This window comes from Eptesicus fuscus, chromosome 6 (genome assembly GCF_027574615.1).
Source record: "Eptesicus fuscus isolate TK198812 chromosome 6, DD_ASM_mEF_20220401, whole genome shotgun sequence".
Classification (NCBI taxonomy): Eukaryota; Metazoa; Chordata; class Mammalia; order Chiroptera; family Vespertilionidae; genus Eptesicus; species Eptesicus fuscus.
The window spans coordinates 94,134,174-94,142,894 of record NC_072478.1 but is presented as its reverse complement, the minus strand read 5'-3'; positions in this window follow the sequence as shown (position 1 = coordinate 94,142,894).

Sequence of the window (8,721 nt, the reverse complement as noted above, 5' to 3'; positions counted from 1 at the left end):
TGCTGTCAAGTGATAAAATAGGCAGCAGAACCAAACCTAGAAATAACCCAGATGTTAGAACTGTCAGACAGGAACATTGTAACTACTATATGGACATGTTAAAAGATCTGGTATTAAAAGTTGAACAAAATGGGGAATTTCAGCAAAGAGATAAAAGCTATTTTTTAAGGGTCAGATGGAAATGCAAAATTAAAAAAAATTTTAAAAGACACACAACATCAGAGATAAAGAATTCTTTTTTTCTGCTGTGTCAATAAGCTGGACAAAGCAGAAGAAAAGATAAGTGAACTTAAAGGTAGGTCAATATAAATTATTTATATAAATATAAAATGAGAGCAACAGCCAGTGGGGAAGGGGGGGCGGGAACCCCAAGAGCTGTGAAACAATACAAAATTGCCCAGCATACATGAAACTGGAGTCCCAGAAGGAGAAAAGAGAATGGGGCAAATGAAATATGTGAACACAAAATGGCCAATAAGTGACACAGACATATCAACGATTACAGTTGGCGAGTTCAGCATTCCTACTGTCAATACTGACAGAAAAACTAGACAAAAATCATTAAAGATATAGAAGACTTGAACAATTCTATCAAGCAAATCAACTTAATTTGTAGAACACTTCATTTCATAGAATTTACTTTATTTTCAAATATTCAAAATATAGATTATATTATGGGCCATAAAGCTAATCTCAGCAAAATTGAAAGAATTAAAAAACATAAAAGGTATGTTCTCTGACCACAGTGGAATTAACTATAAATCAGCAACAGAATGATATCAAGAAAATCCTCAAATATTTGGGTAATACTTTTAAGTAGCTCACAGGTCAAAGAAGAAATCACAAGGGGAATTAGAAAAGATTTTGAACTAAATTAAAATGAGAATGAACCTTAAAATTTTGTAAGACCCAGATCAAGCAGTGCTTAAAGAGAAACTGATAGCATTAAATGCTCATATTAGAAAAGAAAGGTCTAGATCAACTATCTAAGTTTCCACCTTATAAAACTAGAAAAGAGCAAATTAAACCCAATGTAAGTAAAAGGAAGAAAATAATGAAATACAAAAAACATTGAAATAAGAAACAGAAATATAGTTAGCAAAATCAATAAAACCAAAAGCTGGTGTTGGCAAAGATCAATAAAATTGATAAACCTCTATGTATACTGGCCAAGAAAAAAGGACAGAGACCCAAATTATCAATCTTATATAATAAAAGCCTAGGAGGCGTTGCACGACGCCGTCACAAGATGGCCGCTGTGACGTTGTCACAAGATGGCCACCACAAGATGGCCAGCAGGGAAGGGCAGTTGTGGGTGATCAGGCCAGCAGGGGAGGGCAGATTGGGGCAACCAGGCCAGCAGGGGAGGGCAGTTGGGGCGACCAGACCTGCAGGGGAGGGCAGTTGGGGGCAACAAGGATGGCAGGGGAGGGCACTTGGGGGCGATCAGGCTGGCAGGGCAGTAGTTAGGGGGCAATCAGGCTGGCAGGCAGAAGTGGTTAGGGGCAATTAGGCAGGCAGGCAAGTAGTTAGGAGCCAGCAGTCCCGGATTGTGAGAAGGATGTCCGACTGCCCATTTAGACCCGATCCCCCAGGGATCGGGGCTAAACTGGCAGGCGGACTTCCCCCAAGGGGTCCCAGATTGGAGAGGGTGCAGGCCAGGCTGAGGGATAGCCCCCACCCCGTGCACGAATTTCGTGCACCGGTCATCTAGTGTTATATATACAAGAAGGAATATCCCTGCAGATCCCTCAGACATTCGAAAGGATAATATTATGAACAATTTTATGACAACTGTGAACAAAAAGAGGCCACATACTACCTGACAAGCTCAGGAGAGGGGAGGAAGGGGCATAGCAGGCCTTACAAACTCAGAAATCAAAAGTAACCATACAGGATGGTCTGAACATAAAAATTCCTAACTAAAAGCAGGTCATGGTCGGTAGTCATCAATCTTTGCTTTAAGTATCTAGAATAACATACATTTGAAATATCAGAGTAATTTTCTTTTCCAGACCCCTCTGCTGGCCCCAGAGCATGAGATCACAGAACCCCTCATTGTTATTTTGTTGCCCACATACCATCTATGTGCTATAAATGTTAACTGATAACTATCCTGTACACACCAATGTAAAACAAGTATGTGTCTCTCCGTTTTGCTTTTTATCCCATCTCAGAGATTTCCTTGCTTTGCTTTCTCCTGCTCTTTTAATCTACCACCAATGGATTTCAGGTAACCCTTCTACATCTCCTCCTTTTATTCTTATAAAAATAAGCTGCAAAACTGCCATTATCTGGAGCATTTTCTCAACCCGTTGAGATTTTGCTTCAGGACATGTCCTCAAAATGTGGCTCAAATAAACTCTTAAAAAAACTTTTTTATAGGCTGGAAATTCTTATATCAACACAATAAATTTGACAACTGAGATGAAATAGATAAATTCCTCACTAAAATTCCCTCAAGAAGAAAGAGAAAACTTGGATGGCCTGATAGCTATTAAAGAGATTATATTCATAGTTAAATCCTTCCCACAAAGAAAACTCGAGGCCCAGATGATTTTACTAGGGAATTCTACCAAACACTTAAAGAAAATAGAATATCAATTCTACATGGACTCTTCCAGAAATTAAAAGAGAAGAAAACACTTCCCAACTCATTTTATAAGGTCTGCATTACCCTGACACTAAAATATTACAAGAAAAATATGGCCCTAAAACCCTAAATCCTTGACAAAATATTAACTGAGTCCTGGAAAAAAGATAATACATCATGGCCAAGTGGGGTTTAGCCCAGGAATGCAATATTGGTTAAACTCTAGAAAACAGATCAATGTAATTCATCATGTCAACAGACTGAAAAATAAAAGCCATAATATGATTATCTAAACAGATAAAGAAAAAAAAGATTTGACTGAAGACAACATCTATTCATGATAAAAATTCTCAGCCAATTAGAAACAGTTCCTCCCGGCATGTCTCTAGTTCCCCTAATGCCACCACTGAAGCCAGACATAACTGGACCCTGTAAGTTCATGCTTTGGCCCTTTAAGAGGGATTGCCTGAGTCTCCAGCTGCCTTGGTGTCACTCAGCCACAATCCCTCTGGTTTTTACAGCCCAAAGTTATGGGGACTTCTCTTCCCAGCTCTGGAACCCTGGGTTGGGGGTCTGGTGTGAGGCTGGGACCCCCTGCTTCTCACAGGAGTCGTCTGCCACAGAGATATCCCTCCTGATTAAAAACAAACCACACGTGGTTATCAGACCAGCCCTTTCAGGCCTCCTCCCTTCCTACCAGTCTTGATGTGCTTTCATCTTTACTTCTCTAGTTGTAGGACTTCCATTCAGCCAGCTTTCAGGCAGTTCTGATTGATGATTGTTCTGTATTTTAGTTGTAATTTTGATGTGGTTGTGGGAGGCAGCGAGTTCAGGCTTTTACCTATGCAGCCATCTTGGTTCTCCCAATTTGATACAATCTCAATCAAAATCCCAACATTGTGTCTTGTAGAAATTGACACAATGCTTCTAAAATTTGTATTAAAATACAACAAAATTAGAATAGCCAAAACAATTCTTTAAAAAATATAACAAAATGAAAGGAATTAACATAAATGATTTTAAAACTTATTATCAAGCTACAGTTACCAAGATAGTATGATATTAGTATAAGAACAGATACAACAGAATAGAGAATCCAAAAATAGATCCACATATATAGTGTCAATTAATTTTAGACCAAAGTGTCAAGATAATTTAATAGGGAAAACCAGTCTTTTCATCAAATGGTGCTGAAATAATTGAATATTCATATGCAAAATCTTGCAACCGTCAACCTGTATCTGACACTGTAAACAAAAATTAATTCAAATGATTCTAAACATAAGAATTTTAAAACTTCTAAATGAAAACATACAAAAAATTTTTGAGAAATTAAAAGCACAAACCACAAAATTAAAAGTTGATAAATTGGACTTCATCAAAATAAAAAGTATTTTCTCTGAAAGACATTTAAAAAGTAAAAAAAGATTAGTCACAGACTGGGAGAAAATATATTTAAACCATATATCTAATAAAGGTCTTATATCCAAAAACATAAAAAACTCTTACTCAACATTGTGAAGACAAGTGATTCAATTTAAAAATATGGAAAATATTCAAATAGATGCCTTACCAAAGAAGATGGCAATTTAAAAAAAAAAAAAAAAAGCACAAAAGTAAGATACCACTAGAATGGCTAAAATTTTAAAAAAAAAACTGACAATACCAAGTGTTGAGCAGTACTTTCTTATAAAGTTAAATGTACCTTTACCATACAACCCAGCAATCCTACTCCAAGGAATTTACCCAAGACAAATGAAAACATATGTCCTCCCAAAGATTTAGAGAAGAATGTTTACAGTATCATTTATTCCTAATAGCCAAAAATTGGAAATGATGCAAATGTCCATCAATTGGTGAGTGGTTAACAAATTGCAGCATATAATGGAACACACAGGAATAAATAAAAAGGACAAAACTAGTGATACATTAAAAAGCCTAGACGAATCTCAAAAGCATTATGCTAAGTGCGGGGGGGAGGGGGTGCAGGGAGACACAAAGGATTATATATTGTATGATTACATTTAAAAGACAGTCTAGAAGAGGCAAGAGTATAAGAATTGAGAAGAGATCAGCAATTTCTAGGAACTGGGAATGGAGAGAGGGAATTAACTTCAAAGGACCATAAAGAACTTTTTGGGATGATGGAAATGTTATACATTTTTATTGTGATGGCAATTACTCAGCTGTACATATTTATTAAAGCTCATCAAATTACATACTGTAAAAAGTGACTTTTATTATATGTAAATTATAACTCAGTAACTTTTAAATATCTTTAAGAATGTTACCATTGGGGAATATGGGTAAAAGGTATTCAGGTTTTTTCTGTAGAATTTTGTACAAATGCATGTGAATCTACAATTATCTCAAAATGAAGTTTTGATATAATTTTTTTAATTATAAAGAGATTTTAAAATCTCTTTAAAAGAAGAATGAAGCAGAAAACATTACTTCTATTAATTTAAAAAAGGAGGAGGAGAAAAAAAGGGGGGCTTACACTACAATTCAGGGCTCAGAAAGAGTAAAGATCACACCTGTGGGTCCACAGATCAAAGTGATTTGCCCAAAATCATTCATGTGAGAAATGGAGGTGGGTTCTCCATTCTGGGCTTGCTCCAGTTGTCATAAAAAAGCCACTGCCGCCTGGTGGCATGGCTCAGTGGTTGAGCATCCATCTATGAACCAGCAGATCATGGTTCCATTCCCAGTCAGGGCACATGCCCAGGTTTCGGGCTTGATCCCCAGTGTGGGGCATGCAGGAGGCAGCTAATCAATAATTCTCTCTTCTCATTGATGTTTCTATCTCTCTCTCCCTCCCCCTTCCTCTCTGAAATCAATAATAAAAACATATTTTTAAAAAGTCTTTTTTTAAAAAAAAAGCCACTGCCAGTCATGATTCAAAATATTCCCCTAGATTAGGAAGAACCCTGCAATCCTCAATAACAAACTTCAGCTCAAGGCTTCATCGAAAGAGCTCACAGAACCTGCTAAGAATCAAAGTCAAACTGCAACTATTCCAAATCTCCCAGCCGTACTTTCCACCAGTGGACCAAGCCAGCCCAGGACAGGGCCTTGTCTAATGAGAGTCTGGTGAGCCACAAAAAACTTCCCAAAAATCCGCAGGGCACAGTGTTGGTAGAACTGTCCAGAGCAGTTGATGAAGTTCCTCTTTTGAGTTTCACATCTATCTGGTAAACTTCCTCCCTTTGGCCAGCAGAAAGGTTCCAATAACCACAGGAGGCATCACTACGGACCAAGCAAGGGAGGTATTCTGGCAGGAAGCAACGGGGCAAATGGTCAAAGAGGGCCTAAACTTCACTTTGGAGAAAAGGCCCCTGGTGCATTCATCTAGAAGCTACAACTTGACTTTTATCAGAAGACTTGAGTTTCATCCTGGCTCGGTTACATAAGTCTTTAATCTCAGTATTATCACCACTGATTGTGACAAAAGTTTTCATGAAAGAGAGAGAGAGAATAAGAAGTCATGAGGTAATGGTTATTCAAATGTTGGATTTTTTTTTTCTCCCTAAGCCAGTGCTTTCCAAGGTGTAGCCCCACATGTCACTAGGGGTACATAAGAAAATTTTAGGCTATAATGGACTTTTAATACTTATAAACTTGTGTGTGTGTGTGTGTGTGTGTGTGTGTGTGTGTGTGCGCGCGCACACGCACGCTTTTCTTTTTTTATTATTACTTATAAACTTTTTAAAGTGCATTAGAAAAAAAAGAACCAGCCCATTTACCTCGCTAAGATGAAATTAAATTTAAAATTGAGTCCAAGCAAAATCTACATTAGAAAAACACGTTAGGTTAAGGTCGAGGATGGGTTAAAAAATAAAAAAGGTGACGGGGAATAAAAAATATAAACTTCCAGTTATAAATAAGCCACAGGGATGTAGTGCACAGCATATATAGTCACCAATATTGAAGCATCCATCTTATTATAAAAACTGCTGTTTAAAATTTTAACCCTGTTGTTTGGCTTCTGTAAATGCTTGCTTGCTTAAATAATAAGGAAAATAAGACTAGTCCCACTTCAGAGAGGCCATAAAACCTTCCCCGGACAAAGTTATCAGTGCTGGCACCAGGCCAGGCCTTTGGTTGAGGTCTCAAGGCCCCAGCACATAGGGCTCTTTAAGAACTTGCAAAGGGGGCCAGAAACACCCCATATTTGGGAGACAAAAAGGTAAAAACATATAAATAGGGAAATTTCCTCCATGTTGGGGCCCAGAATTTGAGAGACATTTTCCTCTGGGCCCACGTGTAATAATAATAATAAATGTAACTCCATCTCTCTAAGCATTGCTTGGTTCTTTTCCGGTTTTCAGTAACAATATCATAACTGTGTACGGTTATTAGATTTACTGTGGTGATCACATCGTAAGGTTTATAAATGTTGAATCACTATGTTGTATTCCTAAAATTAATATAATATTGTATGCCAATTATACTTTAATAAAAATGTTTAAATAAAGTAAAAACTTGACTTGAAAAATATTAAATTAACTTTTAGTGCAGCGAGTAGACATGGCAGAAATCATAAAGATGATGAAATTCTGAGAATAATCCCAGCTATGAGAACCAGGGCTGTGAGTCTCATCGTTGGATCTTCTGAAAGAAGCCCTTGAGGACTTTTACATTATGTAACACAGTGCTCTCTTCATAAGAACCCAGGGACACGGTATTTTTGGTCATAGGATCAGATGCAGTTGTACTTTCAAGAGTTTGGTCTGTTTTACTTCACAGGCATTGCAAACTGTGTAATTGATAGGGTTTTTCTGTTTGCATTAACAACAATGCAATATGCTTAAAGCCCAATTTGAGGACCAGTTGTCAAATATGTATAGCACTGGATCACATTCATTGCTTATTTGCCTCACTCCTAACTCTGTTTAATGCCCCCACTTTATTATCGTTTAAAAATTTCTCCTCTATTTTTAACTTACTGGCTTCCTATAATTTATAACCTTTTAAGCCACCTTAAATATTATTTGAAATAGGAGAGGATATAAAGTTTTAAATGTCCTAAGTTCCTTTATTTTTTACAAAGACAGCATAAGTAAAATATGTCGTTAAACTCAAGGGATAGCTCTTTCTAAATATTTTTGTATTGCCAGGTTAATGTGGATTTCAGTGTGCTCTCATAAGAGTAAAACAATCCATCATTTAGTATCATTTTTAAATTAGTCCTTATCAAAAGCCATCCTTTTTAGTGTTACCTCAGGAATATACCAAAAGATAGCTAAGACTGATTTCAGATCCGGGTAACCCCACAGAACCTAAAGTAAAATGGGAAGTGGGTGCTGTGGTAGAATTGGGCTTCCTCCTTTTTCCTCAAAAGCCAAGGCTTTGCTGACAAAACAAAACAAAAAAACCCAACCTAAAATGATACCAAAATTTGGTGTCAGGGAGAAACCAAGATGGTGGCATAGGTGAACCCCTAAACTGCTGCCTCACACAATAATTTCAAAACTACAGCTAAAAGACAGAACGGACATCATCTAGAACCACAGGAAAGCTGGCTGAGTGGAAATTCTACAACTAGAAGGAAAGAGAGGGGCACAGGGAGACTCAGAGGAGCTGCAAAAGGCTGAAGTACAGAGACACGTGCACGGAGAGGACGGGCGGCTGAGTGCCTGGCTGGCTTTCTCTAGCAGGAGGGAGACGGAAGCTCCTGACTGCACTGAACCCCAGTTCTGACTGCACTGAACCCCAGTTCCGGGTGAGACCCTGGGGACCCAGACTCATACAGGGGGAGTCTGGACTGCCAGGAAAAGAGAGGAGCACACGGAAACTCAGGGGAGCCATAAAAGGCAGAGGTCTGGAGGCGGGTGGGCGAGTGCGCACAGAGAGGACTGCAGTGATTACTGAGGGACACTGAGACCCAGGGGCCTCAGAGGGCAGGGCTGACGGGAAGCCAAGGCTGTCTGCTCCACCCTGAGACTCTGCCTCATCCAAGCTGAGCACAGAGGCTTTTGCAATTTTGCAAGTCTTGTCTCATAAGGGTGTTTCCAGCACAGAAGTTCTCCCAGCGTAGACACAGCTGATCCTCACAGCCAATTGGCCTAGAGATCAATTCCTCCTAGTGATACCAACAACAATCAAGGCTTAACTATAACAAGGCT